At 40.8% G+C, this 20,796-nt stretch overlaps 1 protein-coding gene across 3 annotated transcripts in view; it reads left to right on the top strand.

The window, feature by feature from the left end:
* The first annotated feature begins 1,702 nt into the window (after positions 1 to 1,702).
* The window catches only part of TAB3 (TGF-beta activated kinase 1 (MAP3K7) binding protein 3), a 76,870-nt gene continuing 57,776 nt past the window's right edge, over positions 1,703 to 20,796 (top strand). The window contains exons 1-2 of one of the 3 annotated variants that reach the window (XM_084642933.1): positions 1,703 to 1,905; positions 14,602 to 14,687. The gene's annotated coding sequence lies outside the window, so the exon portion shown is untranslated. The remainder of the gene's footprint in view (positions 1,906 to 14,601; positions 14,688 to 20,796) is intronic. The other 2 variants (XM_084642929.1, XM_084642930.1) reach the window with 2 other exon arrangements.

Below are 20,796 nucleotides of genomic sequence, written 5' to 3'. Positions count from 1 at the left end.
TCACTAGGGGAGACTTGCCCAGTAGCCTAAAAGAAACTGTTCACCAACGATGGTGAGTATTCCTGCATTAGGGACATTTACATATGTTTTTTTCACAATTTGGCTTGTGTCTTCAACTCAGTTGAAGGAATCCAATCTATGCATTACTGATGTGTATATAGATGTGCCATGTTAAGATGAAGATGCCAAACCTACAGAGGACTGTTTTTTTTTGTTTTTGTTTTTTTTATTCAAAGCCAAACAACTGATGGAAAAAATACTACCACAACAAAAAGTGAAGGTAAAGCAAGACTTCGTTAAGTTTTATGACTTTGCATTTATACATTGATAATTGGTTCAGGGTCTCTTCTAACATCATAACGATGAAGGTATTGGCCTCTATAAGAAGCTTTGTTTGTCAAACCTTGAGTTGTAACAGAAGCACTCAGAACGAAGGAAATGATTACCATGGATCAGCTCTACAAGGAATTCTGCAACAATCAAGGTGCGACTGAAAGATCAGAAAATGACATTTCCAAATCTGTAAGTGAAAACTTAAAAGTGTGGGGGAAAAAATCTGAAAAACGTGTTCTAAATTGTGCCATCTGCACTTAGCACACCAGGCTAAAACACAGTTGTAGAGAGCCGATGCTCAAACCACTGAGCTATTTCTTCCTCTAATGAGGTATAAATGGTCCAACAAATGGAACAGATGCAGGATAGACTTAATTAAAAGCAAGCTCAAAATTTGCATCAAGGGCAAGTTGGCCTGCAAAGAGCTCCTTTCCAGATCCACACACCAGGGCCAGAAGGTGCTGCGCGCAGCAGCAAGTGATGGCCCTCGTCAACGTAGGCGAGTTCACCTTATAAACAGTGGGCTTGTCTCCCTCCACATTGCTACCGCGGCACAGCTGAAGTGCTTTCGTGAAGACGCTGCCACGGGCACGGGAGACCTCCTCCGCCAGCGGAGTTAATCCACCAGAGGTGGTGGCGGGATCAGCAGCAGCAGCTCTGCCATTGACGTAGCGCTCTCCACACACACGGTATAACGCTGCCCCCCAGAGGGGCGGGTTTTTCGCACCCCTGAGTGAGGTAGTTCCACCAGCCTGGGTCTGGAGTCTCGGCCTGGCCGCTATGCAAACCAGACCCCTCCCGTTCCATGGGTCACCATCCCGTCCCAACCCTTATCACCACAGCTCCGCTAACGTGGGCTGCTCAGCGGGGGCTGCGGCGCGCACCCAAGGGAAGAGAGCTGGCGACCCTTCCCCGCCAGCGCGACATGGGAAAAACCCGGCACCTCCCCCGGGCTCCGCAGGGGCCGGCTCAGCGCGGGAGCCCCACGTTCTGCCGAGCCGGGCCTGACAGCGGCTTCGCTCTCGCGTGGTGTGTTCTGAGCGGGCTGCAGCATCCCCCGGCGGGCCCCGCCCCCTGCAGCTGCTGTCACGCCGCGCGGGCAGGGCGCGTCTCCACCGTTCTTAGCCCGACGCTCCAATCGCGCGCGAGCCCGGCCAGCCCCTGACCCACCCCTCACATGTTTAATTATCCGCCGGCGCCAGCCCTTTTCTCGTCAGGTCTCGCGATATCTGGGCCGGCGGCCAGCCGGCCTGGGCGGCGCCATGTTGGCGCCTGGGTAGAGCGGGCCGGGCCCCTCCCCTTGTCGCCAGGTCCGCGGCCCGGATCCCGGAAGCGCTTTACGGCCGCGCCCAGGGCTCCTCAGCCCCCCCCTCCCCCACCCCGCCCCCTGTTCTGAGCTCGCGCTGCCCGGAGACCAGTTTCCCACCCCCCGCCTCCGCGAGCGGACAGGGGGGACTCGCCCCCGCCGGACCCAGGAGGAGGGGGGCGTCCCGGCAGCCCCCGCCCCTCCCCCGTGGAGAGCGAGGGGGAGCCGGGCATGCTGCTGCCGCCGCCGCCCCCCCCCAGCGCACGGTAAGGGGCGGGGGTGTTCCGGGGGCGAAGGCGGGCGAGGACATCGGTGCCCCGGGGCTGGGGCTTCTGGGGGAATCGGGGGCTGGGCTGCGGTGACGGTTCCTTGTCGGCTCCCAGCCGGGGCACCCACCGCTCCTCTGACGGGCTGGGGAGGGGGGGGGGCGATGGGTGTGTGGTGCCTCCTCCACCCCCCCCCCCCCTTCTGGACAGCAAAACTTTGGCTGTGTGTGTTTGGAGGCGGCGTGGGGGTTGCCTGGTGATGCCGCGCGGGTCTGGGACTGGGAGGTGGCGTCTTGCGTGGGGCCACAGCTATTGTCTGGCTGTTTCTGGTGTAAGTCTTTGCGGGTGGGAGAGTTGCCACCGCCTCTTTCCACTCCTCGGCATGCTGAGTCCGCAGCCTGCTGCTGTTGTGGTTTTGGCTCTGGGCATAGAAGAGGTAACAATGGCCTGGTTGTGCTCTGGCCGGACTCCTCTCTCCGGGCTAGACTTGAGCTCCTGTGTGTTGTGTTCTGTAATCAGTCACACACATCAGAGAGGCAGACAGACCCTAATTACGCCTAGTAGAGATGCTTTGCGGCTGTTTTGAAATTGCTGTTTGACAGTATGTTTATACCCCTTTAGACATGAATTATAATCCTACATCAACTTCCCCCCCGTCTCAGATTTTTTTCCCCTTTTTTGCTCTCGTTAAATATGCCCCAATAATCTTAAAGTTTTAGAATTTTAAAGTTTCAGAAACATTCTGTATGGTTTCTTTATCTCTGGAAAAGTGACATGGCCTTGATGGGTCAAGTTGAAAAGTTGTCCTTAATAAAGTAAAGCAAGACACTGTACTAATGTTTCTGTAAGTCTACGTAAAAACGTTTAGGAAGATTGTGTTCAATTATATTGTCAGTTAACATCGTTTGCTATTTATATCCTGTTTTAAACTGATGAATCATTTAAAAATGGTAGTTGCTTTTCTAATGATTACAGTAGGCTATGCAGTGAATGTTGGTTGCTGAAGCCTTGTCAGCATGATTTTCTACAATGACTTTTTTTCATTTTTCATTTTACATAAATATTAATAGGCCAAATCTCACTGCTTATTTATCAACTATCAGTAGAGAATCTTCATGTTTTTAGCTCTGGCATACAGTACTACCAAAAAAAAAAAAAAGTATGAATTGTCAGTTGGTAGACTGGTAGCCTAGAACTGGTATATATGAGCAGTTTAAGTTTTGAGTATTTTTTAAATTAAACACTCTTACAAGGCAAAACATGCCTTTTTTAAAAAGTTTCATTTTGATACTTACAGTAGAATAACATAAAAAGCTTTTTTTATTTAGTAAAATTCCTGAGATTTATGATGCTAAGCTTCTGCTCATTTTATAAAACAAGTTATAAATGTGGTAGAAAAATTGTGTTTATATTTCATGTTTTAAGTATCTATATTATAAAGTGGAACTATGGCTTTTAATTGTAAAATAAAAATTCTCCCTCTCTCCTGTTCATGTTATTTTATACTCTGCAGGTTAAGTTGTGAATTGAACTCATGATAATGAGGTTGCAGGCATGGCATACTACTATTCTGTCTGCTGTGTATTACCAAGGGATCCTTTCTGCCTTTTATAATAGTGGTGTGGCTTATAAGAAAAAATAACTATTGACTTGACTGAAGCTGTGTCGTGACTGCAGAGTGAGAATGGCCACAGTGAAATGTCACGCAGCCCCACTCAAGTGTTAGGTTATGTTTATGCTACCGTGGTAAGTCGACCTATTCTGTACAATTCCAGCTACGTGAATAAAGTAGCTGGAGTTGATGTACCTTAGGTCAAGTTACCGTGGGGTCTACACCTTGGGGAGGGGGGGGGTTGGTGGAAGAAACACTCTTTGACTTACCTTACTCTTCTCATTCGGGGTAGAGTTCAAGGGTCGACTGGAGAGCGATCTGCTGTTAAACGGTTCTTCACTAGACCTGCTAAATCGACTGCCGGTGGATCAATCTGAGAGCGTCAGTTCCAGCTGTAGTGTAGATGTAGTCTTATTGTATTAACAGCTGAGAGTTGTTAACTGGAGCCTATGCCCCTATCAGGCCAGTCAGCTTGAGTTAATGTTTTTTTGCATGGCTGGGACTTGAGTTAGGGGAAACACTCAAGTTACAACTCAAGTTAACTCTGCAGTGAAGACAAGCCCTGAGACTATTGGTTTGCAAATAAGATGAAAAAGATGCTGAAGGAGCTCTTGAAGTAGGTGACATTGAAAAGTCTGGATAGCCTAAATTATATAGCTAAAAGTGATTTTATCAAACTGACACTTCGTCTTAGGTGTTGATAAACTTGTCCATGCTTATTGATCTAGAACAGTTTTTCCCAAACTTTGGATGCTGCTTGTTCAGGGAAAGCCCCTGGCAGGCAGGGCCGGTTTGTTTACCTGCCGTGTCGGCAGGTTCAGCTGATCGCGGCTCCCATTGGCCGCGGTTCGCCGCTCCAGGCCAATGGGGGGCCGCAGGAAGCAGCGGCTGGTACGTCCCACAGCCGACGCCGCTTCCCGCATCCCCCATTGGCCTGCAGCGGTGAACCGTGGCCAGTGGGAGCCACAATCGACGAACCTGCGCACGCGACAGGTAAACAAACCGGCCTGGCCCGCCAGGGGCTTTCCCTGAACAAGCAGTTTCCCAAGTTTGGGAAACACTGATCTAGAAAGTCTCCTAAAAAGCAGGTTTCTTAGTTTAGCTGAACTGTAACAAAACAACTTCATATTGGGATATTTTATCACAGGTGGTCTTGGCAAAGAATTTTCAGTATCCAAGAAAAGTAGCATGTTATAGTGGTAGAAGGTATTGAAGAAATTATTAATTATGACAGGTTCAGATATGTTTCGAATTCAGGCTGGTAATTTACTGGACATGATGCAGGATTTAAAGGGTGAAGTTCTGTAGCCTGTGTTATGCAGGAGGCCATATATAGGTAGTCATAATGGTCTCTTTTGGCCTAAAAATCTATCAATATTCAGTTTAAGTGTGCATAGAAAGTAATTTTATTGCCTCAGTTGTTTTTTTTCAAGCTTAAAACACAGTTCTAATCTGAAAAGCAATTCTGTAAAAATAGCAAGTAGTGTTTTGTTTGTCTGTGATTTTATATCATATTTTCTCGGTTTACAAGTAACAGTTTTTCATAAGCAGAAACTTGTCTTGGAATCTGGCAAGATTCCTTTCTTGCTTTTGCATTATCATACTTAATAAAGATTCTGCAGGCCAAACGTTACTTTCAATATTGCCTCTGCTAACCCTGTAGCTTTAAGTGGACTTGCGTAGGATGTAACTGAGGGCCATGATTTCAAGACAGTTGCCCCAATCATGCAAAGATTTACACTAATACTTAACTTGAAGTAGGTTGAGTAGCCCCATTATTGTCTGGCCTGCAGAAACTGTATTTCTGGTGGTGGGACACCATCCAGACACAAACCAGTCAAGGTTTTGAGTCCTGTAGTGTGGTGTTAGGGCTTGTCAATGTCACTTTATGACCCCTTTGATATGGAAACACAATAAATAATAAACATGAACTTCCTAAAGCCATTTTTACTGAGAAGTTCAGAATAAAATTGTACTTGTAACCTTTATATCTCTAAGTTGGGTAACATGTTTTAAAAAAAGTTTTTACTTTTAGAGCAACAGTTCCATAACAGCCAACAATCAAACACCAACTCAGTGTTTGCTATGATTAGATTTTTTTGAAATATAAAACTGAAAAGTTTTAGTGAATGTCCAAAACAAATGAGTGTAATACAGTTCCAAATTTAATAAAATTTGGGTATGTTAAATGTGTTGTGTACACTTTCTCATGCTGTACAGTAGTTGAGTCTAATGACCTTTTTACTTTTAGAAACATCTTTCCGACAATGTAAGATGAGCTTTAATTAATAATAAGAATCTGGAATAATTTCTTGTTGTAGTTGAACTAGGTAATGTGTCTAACTTTAATATATCAAGAAAGACATTGATTTTTGTCAAGTAATCCAATAAAACATACATACATCATGGAGAATAAAACCTGTGGAGAGGTTTCCTTTTTGTGTATCAGAGCCTCCATATTATTTTTTTCTTGAGCACCTTTTGACGTTTTCATTGGGGGTAATGACCCAAATGTAGAAAACAAAAATGTCTGCCAATTTTTGTGGTTTTGCAGTTATATTTTCTTCTCCCCCTTTGGTATGTGGAAGGCTCACAAAAACCAAATGGGCAAATTATACAGCGGAAGTAGTAAAGCTGCCTAGCACAGTGTAACCAAACTAATATTGGGTGTTTATTTTCAGCAACAAACAGTAGCAAAAAATTAGAGGTTAATAACTTTTTTTCAGTAGAGGGTGCCCTTTTAATGGCTGTGTAGTACATATCTTCTGCATGCTCCACATTTTAAAAACTATATATATTTTGTGCTATCTTGTCTGTATAAAGAATGTGGGAAATGAGGCTTTCTTGTGAAAGACTGATAACCATTTTGCTGAGATTGCATACAAATAGATGCAATTAATATGTGTGAGGGATTACAGCTAAATAAGGAGAGAGTTAGGCAAAATAAAAATTTCTCTTGGAGCCTGGGGCAGAAATTTATATGACTGTCAGAAGTGCTCTCTCAATTATTTTCAGAACAAGATCCTCAATAGATTCTACTGAACCTCAGATAATTTATTTAAAGCAGGTCTTGCAAAGGAGAGCAAATGCTGAAGATGCCAGCAACTGTCTGCAAATTTGTCACATACGTGTCCTAAATTGAACAAATTCTGGCCTGACATACATGCAGAAACCTCTGTGGTATTGAATGTCCTGTTCTGTCTGCTTATTCTTCATGAAATAGATATCTTGGCTGTAACCTCATTCTAGTATCAATCAATACTTAAAAGATGGGGCTCTGATGTTAACATTTTAATGCAGTGGCTCTCAATCTTTCTAGACTACTGTACCCCGTTCAGGAGTCTGATGTGTCTTGCTTACCCCCAAGTTACACCTCACTTAAAAACTACTTGCTTACAAAATCAGACATAAAAATACAAAAGTATCACAGAACACTGTTACTGAAAAATTGCTTACTTATTTTTACCATATAATTATAAAATAAATCAATTGGTATATAAATATTGTACTTGCATTTCCGTGTGTAGTATATAGAGCAGTATAAGCAAGTGATTATATGAAATTTTTAGTTTGTACTAGATTTGCTACATGTACTTCTGGTTGAGAACCACTGTTTTAATGTATGCCAGGCAATTTGATTTCAGAAGTTTGCCACTGATTCAGTTTTTTATCCCACTAAGATGAAAGCTGCAAGAAATATGCTAAAGTTGAAGAGTACGTAGATATGGTGGATAAAGAAGAACTGTATGATGCTGGTATAGGCATTATAATCCAATATTTTTGGAGCACTGAGTCTTTGATGTTTTACCTTTCTTTTTCTCTCAATCTTTTTCATTGATCCTGTCCCCTCTTGTACGTATAATCGGGGTAAAAGTAACTTAAAGGACTTACCGGTATGCCGGAGTCCTGAGTGGGGGCGTGGCCTCAACAGGAAGGGGCATGGCCTTAACCGGAAGAGGCAATTTAAAAGCCCCAGGGCTTTGGCTGGGAGCCCTGGGGCCTTTAAATCAACCTGCTGCATAGGCGGCTGGGAGCTCAGGGGTGAATTAAATGGCCCAGGGCTCCGGCCGCTGCAGAACTCCGGACATTTTAAATCCCTGCTGGAGCCCGGCTGCCAAGTTAAGGCGGGGATTTAAAGGGCCCGGTGCTCTGGCCACTGCAGGGAGCCCCTGCCCGAGCCCTGTTGCAAGAGTTCCGGTGGCGCTTTAAAGAGAGCTCCGGAGGTGATTTAAAGGGTTTGGGGCTCCCCACAGTGGCAGGAGCACTGGGACCTTTAAATCATCACCAGGGAAGCCCGTCCGGCACAACGTACTAGCTCTTGCCGGTACACTGGACTGGACTGGCTTACTTTCACCTCTGCATGTATTAGACCTGATAGATCCCACTATATATGTCTGCTCTTCAGTTTACTGAATGTTTTAATTGACTCAGATCCAATAGGTGTGCAGACTTTTTTTTTTCCAAAATTTAAAACAAGTTTTAAAAAAAGGTAGAATTAGTGCAGTAAAGTTCAATTGCTTGCAAATATAATTTGCAAAGTAAGTAGACTTTATAAAGTTGTGTCAAGTTTTACCAAATAAGTTGATCCAACAAGCTGGGATTTTTTTTATTTCCCCCTGTGAACTGTCTTACAATGACCAAGGTAACACAGTAATCATAGTTGAGTAGTTTGACAGTATAGTATAAAAATGGAAGATTGGTTGTGTGACTGAATGAGAAGATTCTTAGAGCACTTTATTAAAAACCTGAATAGTGATTGTTGTGGACTACTTGAAGTCCACCCTAGAGATTGCTATCCATATTCTCAGTTGCTGTAGGGATTAGATGCCTGGAAAGTGGCAGTAGATCGTTGACAGGAAAGCACCAAAAAAAATCACAAACTTTTTTCTTTTTATGAATGCCGTCCAGGAAAAAACTCTTGCAGCAATTTTTTATATCCTTTCTATATTTTTTGTGCTTCCCCTCCTGTTAAAATAAACACAAGTGCTTTAATCTCCCTATCTTATTCTCCAAACGACTTTTAAGTTTTTATTCTTTCTTTGCTTTGAATATTTTGTTTCCCAGCCATTACATGTGTTTACAGGCATCTCCTAGAGGCAGAGCTTTTATCAGTCCAGATAAAATGCTGTAAAAAAACTGGCTCACTCCATTTGCTTTATTTTTTATTTACTTTTTTATAATATGTGATCTAGGAAAAAACATCAAAACTGTAAAATATGTGGATTTATGTTTTCATTATGCTAGGAAATATAAATTCCCAATAGTATGAGCATGTATTAAAAAGAACTTCTGGTCATTTCCCTTTTTTGTACAGTGGTTGTGATAAATGTGTTAGCTGAGTGGCAGACACTATTGAGTTGGTCGACTTAATGTATCCTCTCTACACACATGCACATCATACATCATTTGAAGGCTGATTGTGTCGTCTTCAAGATGAGGTGTGATGTGGAGCAGTCACATGGTGCCGTTATAGAAATAGGGATAACCAATGATACCATCAACACATTAAAATGACTACTTCGGAATATTTGCTTTCAAGACATAAAGTTGGTTTTTTGTGGCCTCAAAGCATCACAACAACTATCTGGTAAAACAAAATGATACATTTCAGTGATACCTATACAAACTTAATAGGGCTGGTGATATTTCTAGTCCTCATCCTTATCATAACTAGGGCCCTACCAAATTTATGACCGTGAAATCTGATCTCTCCCTATTAAAATCTGTATAGTATAGGATAAAAGCACACAAAAGACCAGATTTCATGGGGACCAGTATTTCTCAAATTGGGGTTCCTGACCCGAAAGGAGTTGCAGGGGGGTCACAAAGTTATTTTAGGGGGCTTACGGTATTGCCACTCGTACTTCTGCGCCCCGCCAGCAGCAACGCAGAAGTAAGGGTGGCAATATTATACCATGCCACCCTTTACTTCTGCGCTGCTGCCTTTGGAGCTGGGCGACCAGAGGCTGCTGACTGAGGGCCCAGCTCTGTAGGCAGCAGCACAGAAGTAAGGATGTCAATACCATACTATTCCATCCTTACTTCTGCACTGGTGCTGGCGGTGGCTTCAGAGCTGGGCTCCCAGCAGGGTGGATTTGATTTAAGTCAAATTGATTTAAATCACTAGTCAGGAAGACGTGACTTAATCATGGATTTCTACATAAAAGTGCATTCTTGTTTGTTGTTATAACCTTAATACATATTCTTCATATGTATTAGATGTTGGTTTCATTTTTTAGAAGGTACACACTATATATTTTTAAGTGATTTAGTTTGAAAACTTTTCAGATTAGTTTTACAGCTATATCAGAAAATGAATGATTGTTTGGTTATTTCATTTACCAAAGGTAACTGAAGCAGATATTTGTGAAGTCATTTATAAAGAAAAAAAAAAACGTAGAAGAAACACCTCTGTAAAATCAGGATGGAAGGTAATTTTACAGGGTAATAAGATTCAAAACACAGAGGATTCTTCTCTAGGCAAAACTTTAAAGTTAGAAAAAGCAGGGATAAACTTCCCTCTTAGCACAGGGAAAATTCACAAGCTAAAACAAAAGATACTCTAACACATTTCCTTGCTATTACTTACTCTTTCTGTAAGTTAAATGTATCATTCTGTAGGAGCTAGATTACTTGCTTGGTCTCTCTCTTTGTCTCAGAGAAAACACACACAAAGAGAGAAAGCAAAAACCTTCTCCCCACAGATTTGAAAGTATTTTCTTCCCTTATTGGTGCTTTTGGTCAGGTGCCAACCAGGTTATCTGAGCTTCTTAACCCTTTACAGGTAAAGGAGGGATTTTATGCTACCCTTAGCTGTAGGTTTATGACAAGGTTAATCATTAATATTTGGAGGATTTTCTTGCCATGCAGTATTAGGAGGAGAACATCACCAGACAGGCATTTAAATTGTTTTATTTAACTAAAACAACGTAATGTATTCTGGATTTTTTTTCTTCAACAGCAAACATACAAGATTTTAACAAAACAAGCATATGAATTTTTGAATTTAGTTAAACATTCAAGTTTTTTAAAATCAGGTTTGTTTTTGTTACAATAGTTACATGAAATATTTTTAAAAACCCACAAAAATTAAATCAACTACTTCAGCCAGGTCAACATGAGAAACATAAAATATTGCGTTCTGCAGCTAACTCAGTCGTTTTCACCTTCATTTTCCTGTTTGTTCATAATCTGGAAAAGAAAAACAAGCTTTCCTGCTTTTTTCAGGTCCCAAACGATTTCCCAATTTGGAATGAATTAGTCCAAAGGAAAAAAATATTCTTTCTACAGTGGCAGAAGAAGCTACTGCTGTTAAAAGTGAGATTATCACTTCAACAGTCTCTGAATCCAAGTGCTTAAGTGACTTCCACTTGTTCACTGGTGTGACTTTTTTTAAAATATCATCAGCAAACACCTATTTCTTGAATGGTTCACTCTTAGCTCTGAAGTTTATTATAGATGGCATTATGGAGGGATGATTGCTGGATGTCCATGTCATAGCCAACTCCTCTTCTTCAGCAGTTACATTTTGACCCTGGTACTGAGTATGGAAAATATTTTAAAGAAAATGAGCTAGAGATGGTGCTTGTCCCCTTCTTTTTTTTAATGCTTGTAATTTAACTCTGTCATTGCATATTTTTCTTTTTACGATCTCACTCAGTTCCTTCCAAACTTCAACAGTGTCAGCAATAAAACAGCTATTTCCCTGCATTTTGTTCAAGGCTACAGAAGTATGCTTCAGGGTACTCAGCATGTGTTCAACATGTCTCTTAAGCCCAATGTTGAGAACTTTGGCTATAACAGTGCCATCTGTTTTTTCATGATTTTGTTCCCAAACTGTCATCAGATTAGGCCACCCCTTGATGTAGTGCTCAAAACAGTCCACTGCTGAGTTCCATCACACATCCAGTGGGAGAGTTAGCTTGTTTCCTCCCGCTTTTTTCAGAGCAGCTGCTGCAAAGTGGTTGTTACGGAAGTATTTTGCAATTTCAACAACATTAGCCTTTATTTCTGGAACACTGAAGTCTTTGGCTAGGAGGTGCATCAAATGAGCACCGCAACCGTATGTTATTAGCTTGGGACTCTTTTCACTCTCTTCTAAATAATTTCTTCTCATCTTGGATACATTTACAGCGTTGTCTGTGACCAAGATGCATACAAGACATTTGAATTTTTTTTCACAGTTTGTTATAGCTTTTACTGGTACTACTTGTAAGTATTTAGCTGTGTGCGCATTTCCTGATGTATCAATTGTTTCTGAAAGGAAGACCTTCCTTCTTCTGTTGTCACACAAGCACATATGACAGGATCATTGTGGACATTGCTCCACCCATCAAGACTCAGGTTAACAATTTCACCCTCTAGACCTTTTGCACACTGCTAAATTTCTCTTTCATACACTTTATCCAGCAATTTGCCTGCGACATCTGCTCTGTTGGGAGGATTAGTATCCTGGTCTTAATGACTGAACCATGTTAATGAAGTGTGGGTTCTCAATCATACGGAAAGTAGAGTTTATTACATAAACAAACTGAGCAATTTTTTCATCAATTACCTCTTTTTGTAATCTTCTGGTTCTTATCACAAACTTATCTCTGGTTGTTTCTGGATGATGGAGATATTTTTTTCTTTTTGCTACAAGTGATATATTATGGCCATGTGACATACATGGTATGACTGAAATGCTATCATTGTCAGATAACTCTGAAACTATAGATCTTGAATGTGGATAGTCTTCAGAATCCTGTATGTTGATGATGGATTCTCCTGAACAAAATAAGTCAATGCAGTTATTTAATTATTATTACCTTACTGCTCATTTAGTATTACTCATTGCATTCACGGACACTCAGTACTACTTTAAAGGTGAAATTGTAAAAGGAAGATCTGCCTATTTCAGCTATTTATTTTTTATCCCAACTGCATCTAAAATGATAGTACCAAAGAGTAACAACTATATTTTTTGCTCAAACATGAGAATTCAAGAATAGTCCAGAAGGAAGATAGGCAGTCCTTAAGAAAGTAGTATGAAATAAAAAAAAGTTTACCAACCTGAAGATCCTGCATGTTCAGACATGTCCCTTTCATCCTCTTCAACACAGCTTCCTCCTGAGAAGGAACACTTCTCATGATGTTGTTTCATTGAGGCAACCAGGCCTTGCATTTCGTTGTGGCACTGTTTGCATTTTGTATGCATGTTTGTCTTACCCACAGGTAGAGGAACTTAATTGAAATATTCCCAAACTGGGTCTCTTTTACAGCCTGCTGCCATACCTTTTCCCTTCTAGTGAGAGAATGATATAGTAGATCTCAAATCAATGAAGGCTTCACTCAGAAAGACTGCAAGACTTTGGGAATATGCTGCTCAAAACCCTTGTGACATTCCTTCCGGGCTTCTTCTCTTTGTCCAGATCTCTTCCATCCCCAACAATCTTCTATTCATTTTTGAAACTTTGTACTTTAGAGAGAGGTAAGAGATTGATTCTGTGTACACACATTTTCAGAGGGACAGTAGGGTTGAGGTCTGTTATTTCTCACGTCTATATATTATTTATTTTAAAACATTTTTGCTGTTAACAAGCATGTTACCTCTGGAGACACAAATCCACAGTTTGAGTAAGAACTGCAAAACTAAGCATCTTGGATGGTATCTTCTAGACTGAGCACTGAGTCTCATTGGGTAGATAGAAAGATTAACCTAAATAATCTATACAGAAGCCCCTGGAACCCCATAAAATTGGGTCCCTAATCCATGAACTATTGGAACTCATTTACAAAACTTTTCTTAAACATTATATGAATATATTGTTTATACTATAGAATTAGAATTTATAATCTGTCTTCCATGATGATACATTATAACTCAGATATATCTTAATTAAAACTATCTTTAGTTAGGTTTTTTCCTCAAAAAGCGTTTTATCAAAAAAATCCAATTTAAATAAAAAAATCCAATTTACTTTAATTTTTTTTCAATATCATTGATTTTTATTCACCCTGCTCTGTTCAGAAAATGAGAACTCGTGTGGAAGGAGAATATTTGGACTTACTAAGGCTCTCCCTCCCCACTCCCCCAACTCCTGGGCTTTTTGTGTTATAGAAGTGACTTCATAACATTTTATGTCATATATCAGTACTTGGGACCCTTTGTCATATGCTGCATATGAGACCCAGCTTTTATGGCAACATCTCTCTGTGTGCATGGGAGCAGCACTGAATTATGTGGCATAGATAAGTAGTAATTCAATTTTCAGTTATACTGAAATATTAATAAAATACTTGAAGGTGGAAGTTAGTCTGGAAAGTGTATTTTACTAATCACTTGGCTATGGAAATTTGCAACTGAATATGTTAATTGTCTGATATCTTGGTGGTGGTTGCAGTATTAACAGTAAGCACGTACTGTACAAAATATTTGAGTTATAATATTTGCAGTAAGCGTGCTGAAGATAGTTTTATAGAGTATATTATTGAAAGATGTTACTGCAATTCATTACTGGTATTTAGCTAAGCTTTCTAGACATGTAATTTTAAATTTATTAACAAATGGGAAGTTGATGGAGTTATGAGAAGCATAATAGGGAAATGTTTAATTGTATACATCTTACTAAATGTTAAAATTGCAGAAAAATTAGGAAAACATTAAGCATATACTGGCTGCACACATTTGCTTCTCAGTTTTATGAAATAACTTACTGCCACGGAGCTGAATTTGATGTGGCATTCCGTGTTATAGGCAGTAGTGCTGATGGAATCCTAACCGCCTGTAGTGGATAACCTTCTGGTGGTATTTTTTTTCATCAATCAGGAAAGTAAACTTGCCTCTTCTTTGTGATGCTACTCAATAGTATTCTAAAGCTTTTCTGATGATGCTGGATTTAAGTTATTAGCTCTGTATATAACTTGTTAAAACACAAAATAAATCGGTGCTTATATGTTCAAAAGATTACCCACCTTTTGTAATCATTCCAGAATTATGCAGCATAATAATTCTTTCTTGCTTCAGTTATTTCCTCCCATTCTCTAAAATGGAAACATTTTCTGCTTCTGGCTGGAGCTCATGCAAATGACCTTGTCTCAAACAGATGCTGCAAGTGAATCAGCAGAGATGCACTCCTGGAAATATGACTTCCTAAGAAGATATTAAGGGGATTTATTCTTTATTTAAAGAGTAAGTATCTTAGATTCTTCTTCTTGTGCACTGTGTACCCCTAAAACACACTCTTATGAAGTATCCAGTAGAACACATGAACAGATTTTCTGCAGTCAGGGCCTAGTGACCATAGCCACTTCCTAGAGTAGACGAGAGTAGCCTCCTTGTCCCTTGTTCCCATCTGATGTGGCAAAGATAAAGTGGGAATAGAGAAAGGAGGATCGGTGGAGCAGTGTAAAATTTTCGAAAGCAACTTATGGTATGTCTATATTGCAGTTAAACACCCGCAGCTGGCCCCTGTCAACTGACATGGCCTCACAGGGCTTGGGCTGCAGCCTGAGCCCAAATATCTACACAGCAATTTTTCAGCCCCAGAGTCTGAACCTCGTGAGTCTGAGTAGGTGACCCCGGCCAGCCATGGGTTTTTTATCCTTGCATAAACATACCCTAAGTGACTTGAGCATCTAAGTCCTATTGAAAGTCAATGGGACGTAGGCTACTAAATAATTCTCATTATTTTGAAAATGGGGCTCAGGAACTTTTGAAAAATTTACCCATGTGCTTCCCTGACCTGGAACACTGACTGGGTGGCTTATCAAAACAAAGCCAAAACTGCACAAACCTGCTTTAGCAATCTGGGCCTACAGTACAGCTACTGTTGCCTATTCCCTATCCACAGTGGGAGAGCACCACCATATGGAGCCCCAAGGATGCATGAAATACTATTAAGGGACCTTCAGCAGACGCATGAAATACTATTAAGGGGCCTTCATCTCCACCTGTTGAAGTAGTGCACCCCAATGGCCTTCCTCCCCTTAGTGCAAGTGATAGGTCATCAGTCCATCAACTGGGATCTCTCCGTTAAGCCCTTAATTTCATATCCATGCATTTAGAAGTGGGAAATATTTCATAGCGTAAAGCTTCATTTTCTATGGGCAATCTCTCTCCAGTAGCTTGCATCCCTAAGTATGGGAACTATTTCCCCGAGCAAAAATCCTTTTTCCTCCGGTGCCTCAACAGGGGCACCTACAATCCAGACATTCTTCAAAAGGCTGGACAAGCAGGACCTAAGAAGGGAACCAAACCTTCAAGGAAAGCAAGTTCTGAGAAATCAAGGCACTTCCAGACCTCTGACTCTCAAAGGGATCTATTAGAATAGTCTCTGTTCAATCTCCCCATCTCTGTGACTCTGCATGGAAATGGGAAGTAAACTGAAGTCCTCACACAAGTGGAAACAATCTTGCAGCCCTCTGCCAAAGAATTCAGTAAGGAGCTGGATGTGTCTAGTTCAGGCACACTATCTGAGCAAGAAGCAATAAAGCACAAGAGGTATCCTGGATTTTGGTATAAAACAGGCCAAAAAAAAATCCTTCCTTCTCTTTCTTGAGTTACTCTGGTGTATAAGTGTCATAAATATAAAGGGAAGGATAACCACCTTTCTGTATACAGTGCTATAAAATCCATCCTGGCCAGAGGCAAAACCCTTTCACCTGTAAAAGGTTAAGAAGCTAAGGTAACCTAGCTGGCACCTGACCCAAATGACCAATGAGAGGACAAGATACTATCAAATCTGGAGGGGAGGTGGGGACAAAGGGTTTGTCTGTCTGTGTGATGCTTTTGCTGGGAACAGATCAGGAAGGCAGCCTCAGAACTTCTGTTAAGTTAGTAAGTAAGCTAGCTAGAAATACGTTAGATTTCTTTTTGTTTAATGGCTGGTAAGGTAAGCTGTTCTGGATGGAATGTGTATATCTGTTTTAGTGTTTTTTTGTAACTTAAGGTTTTGCCTGGAGGGATTCTCTGTTTTGAATCTGATTACTCTGTAAGGTATTTAACATCCTGATTTTACAGAGCTGATTCTCTTACCTTTTCTTTAATTAAAATTCTTCTTTTAAGAACCTGATTGATTTTTTCATTGTTCTTAAGATCCAAGGGTTTTGGTCGGTGTTCACCTGTACAAATTGGTGAGGATTCTTATCAAGCCTTCCCCAGGAAAGGGGGTATAGGGCTTGGGGGGATATTTTGGGGGAATCATAGAATATCAGGGTTGGAAGGGACCCCTGAAGGTCATCTAGTCCAACCCCCTGCTTGAAGCAGGACCAATTCCCAGTTAAATCATCCCAGCCAGGGCTTTGTCAAGCCTGACCTTAAAAACCTCTAAGGAAGAAGATTCTACCACCTCCCTAGGTAACGCATTCCAGTGTTTCACCACCCTCTTAGTGAAAAAGTTTTTCCTAATATCCAATCTAAACCTCCCCCACTGCAACTTGAGACCATTACTCCTCGTTCTGTCATCTGCTACCATTGAGAACAGTCTAGAGCCATCCTCTTTGGAACCCCCTTTTAGGTAGTTGAAAGCAGCTATCAAATCCCCCCTCATTCTTCTCTTCTGCAGGCTAAACAATCCCAGCTCCCTCAGCCTCTCCTCATAAGTCATGTGTTCTAGACCCCTAATCATTTTTGTTGCCCTTCGCTGGACTCTCTCCAATTTATCCACATCCTTCTTGTAGTGTGGGGCCCAAAACTGGACACAGTACTCCAGATGAGGCCTCGCCAATGTCGAATAGAGGGGAACGATCACGTCCCTCGATCTGCTCGCTATGCCCCTACTTATACATCCCAAAATGCCATTGGCCTTCTTGGCAACAAGGGCACACTGCTGACTCATATCCAGCTTCTCGTCCACTGTCACCCCTAGGTCCTTTTCCGCAGAACTGCTGCCTAGCCATTCGGTCCCTAGTCTGTAGCGATGCATTGGGTTCTTCCGTCCTAAGTGCAGGACCCTGCACTTATCCTTATTGAACCTTATCAGATTTCTTTTGGCCCAATCCTCCAGTTTGTCTAGGTCCTTCTGTATCCTATCCCTCCCCTCCAGCGTATCTACCACTCCTCCCAGTTTAGTATCATCCGCAAATTTGCTGAGAGTGCAATCCACACCATCTTCCAGATCATTTATGAAGATATTGAACAAAACCGGCCCCAGGACCGACCCCTGGGGCACTCCACTTGATACCGGCTGCCAACTAGACATGGAGCCATTGATCACTACCCGTTGAGCCCGACAATCTAGCCAGCTTTCTACCCACCTTATAGTGCATTCATCCAGCCCATACTTCCTTAACTTGCTGACAAGAATACTGTGGGAGACCGTGTCAAAAGCTTTGCTAAAGTCAAGAAACAATACATCCACTGCTTTCCCTTCATCCACAGAACCAGTAATCTCATCAATCTAAATCTAGAGAGTCAATCTAAAGAGCCACAGTTATACCAACTCCGTCGTATGGAAGTGAAACGTGGAAGGCTGAAGAACACTTGATTGATGTTTCTGATTCTTGTCATCTTCATGAGCTATTCTGTATCAAGAACAAGCTCAGAAATGAGATAGTTGAAGTCAAATGCAGCAACCGCCTCCATCAACTGTTGTTTAGTTTCAGTGGCTTTCTTGATATGGATACATTAATAGAACAAAGGATCAACAAATTCTGAAGTGTGTATACCAATAAATGCTCCTACATGACCAGCAATTGCAAGGGTGTCAAAAGCTTTAGTGGCATGACAAGATTGCCAGTGATGGACATAAACTGAATATATAACCAGACCACCTCAAGCACCTTGCCAGAGAGTGATCCGGGTGGAGCTCAGTTTGTGAGACCATGTCCCTTTGGGATTTGTCATGATGATGGATTTCCTAATTTTTTAAAAAGTTTTATTAAAATTTACAGCATGTTGCATACAATTTAAGATATTTGCTGTAATTGTCTTTCACAGTGGAGTGTGCCAATTATTGCCAGGTTTGACGTGCACAATATAGTGCTTAACAAAAGATACAAATAAGAAAGATGGGCTTTGACAACACTGTATTTCTGAATATGAAACTGTGACCTAAGCTAAATGACCACTTATTTACTTGTGGTCTCTCTTGGTTCTCATGCTCAGTTATTCTTAGAAGTTGTTATTGTAAACATCAGAAGGAAAAACTTTAATACATATTTGGAAAACTGCAGTCTTTTGGGCAATGACAGCACTTGGAATATAGTTACTGATTCTTGTGTTTTTGTTTTGAAAAATGTGTAGCAAATTGCTCTTCTAATCAGAGTAGATGCTTTAGAACCAGAGAAGAAATGAAGGCCCTGCTCCTGCAATCTAATTCTTCTAGGCAGATCCTGGCATCCATGCTGAGCACCACTAAAGTCAATATGGGCTCTGAGCGAGCAAGCAAGCATCTGCACACACAGGCCTTGATCCTGCAATCAAGATCCAACTGAATTTTTTTTTTCTTGTCACAGCATCCATGTGAAAAATGTTTTTACTAGGGCCGTCTAGCAATTAAAATAATGAATCCTGTTTAATTGCATGATTAAATAATAATAGAATACCATTTATTTAAATATTTTGGATGTTTTCTACATTTTCAAATATATCGATTTCAGTAACACAGAATACAAAATGTACAGTGCTCACTTTATAATTTTGATTACACATATTTGCACTGTAAAACATAAAAATAGTATTTTTCAATTCATCTAATACAAGTACTGTAGTGCAACTTTCATGATAGAGATTACACAACAGTACTTGTATTAGGTGAATTGAAAAATACTATTTCTTTTGTTTACAAATATTTGCACTCTAAAATGATCAAAATAATATAAAGTGAGCATTGTACACTTTGTACTGTGTTGTAATTGAAATCAATATATTTGAAAATATAGAAAAACATCCAAAATATTTAATACATTTCAATTGATATTTTGTTTCAGTGCAATTAATACTGTGATTAATCACGACTAATTTTTCTAATTGTGATTAATTTTTTTGAGTTTATCACGTGAGTTAACTGCAATTAGACAGCCCTAGATTTTAGATTAATTTTTCTGAGTTGAATCTTTAAAATACTTTTAAGGTTAACTTTTGCACATATCATATTGAAAAAGTAGGATATTTTCACAATAATGAAGAGCTCCCTTGATGGTGCAAGCTCCTGTACACGCGAGCTGACTTCATGGAGGCTCCATTTGATGCAGGTGGGTTTATAGGGTCAGAATTAAAATGTGTAAATGTGGGAAAACTTACAGATGATTTGGTTGTGACTTTGCATGTGGCTGTTATGAGCCTCATTTAACACTCTTCTCACCTACCTCCTTACTTTGAGTTAGGAAAGCCTTTTCACTTTTCTAGTTAATGTTGGGAAGGCCAACAATGTTTACATTTGGTTAAATTCTGCAAGTGACTTTTTGGATTATAGTTGTTTAAAAATGACTGTGTGAACATAACACTTATTGGAAAGAAGACCGATACCTTATGGAACTCTCAAACAATACTTTGTTTCTCCAGCAGTCATTAATATTTAGATGAATTCAGTAGCTGCTTAACATACTGCTAATACTGAAGACCTATTAAAGTATTATTGCCCAGAGTGTGATACCTGCCCTCTTGTGTGGGGAAACAAAGTGCTAGCCAGGGATGAAAGGACAGTGCTTTCATGGTTCTCCAGAGTGTTTTCTTTCTGCTGTTTTAATGAAAGTCTGTAGTTGTTATGATGGCACAGAAAATCTTAAAATCATGACATAAATTACAATGATGTCTGAGTTTGCAGAGAGTCTGAAGCAATGAACTCACCCTCTTCTATTATCACTTAACAGGGATAATACTTTAAATGCCAACATTAGTAAATATTTTGCTGCTCATCAAAACATGAAGAATGAGAGAGTCATAGTATGTGTATCTATACCAGTGTTGGCCAAAGTGAGAGTGGGTAGCGAAATGGGGGAGTAGTTATTAAAAATCAATGTTTTAACATGGTATCACTGCGGAAGATAAATATGGCTGTTTGTCAAGTGGTCAGGGACTGGGTGTTTTTTAACTGGGGGGAGAATTTTACCTGAAACAGTGGCCTTTCACAGGCAACCAAATCCAGACAGACAGCATCTCAGCCCCCTCATTTGGGCATGAAAGCTCATGAACCATGCCAACAAAAATAAACAAATCTAAACGGTCATGTGACACCCTGCGTGCCCCGGTATGTTTTCTCAAGCGAGGGGGTGGCCAGTGCTGCAAGGCTCAGTGCCACCTAAAGATCACATGGCCTCAAGGGCTTCCTTCTCCCTGGAGTGAAGAAAAAAAGTAGGAT

The sequence above is a fragment of the Lepidochelys olivacea genome (genome assembly GCF_965140295.1).
Source record: "Lepidochelys olivacea isolate rLepOli2 genome assembly, chromosome: 1".
Classification (NCBI taxonomy): Eukaryota; Metazoa; Chordata; order Testudines; family Cheloniidae; genus Lepidochelys; species Lepidochelys olivacea.
Note: the sequence above shows the minus strand (reverse complement) of the source record. Positions and strands in the feature narration are given on the sequence as shown.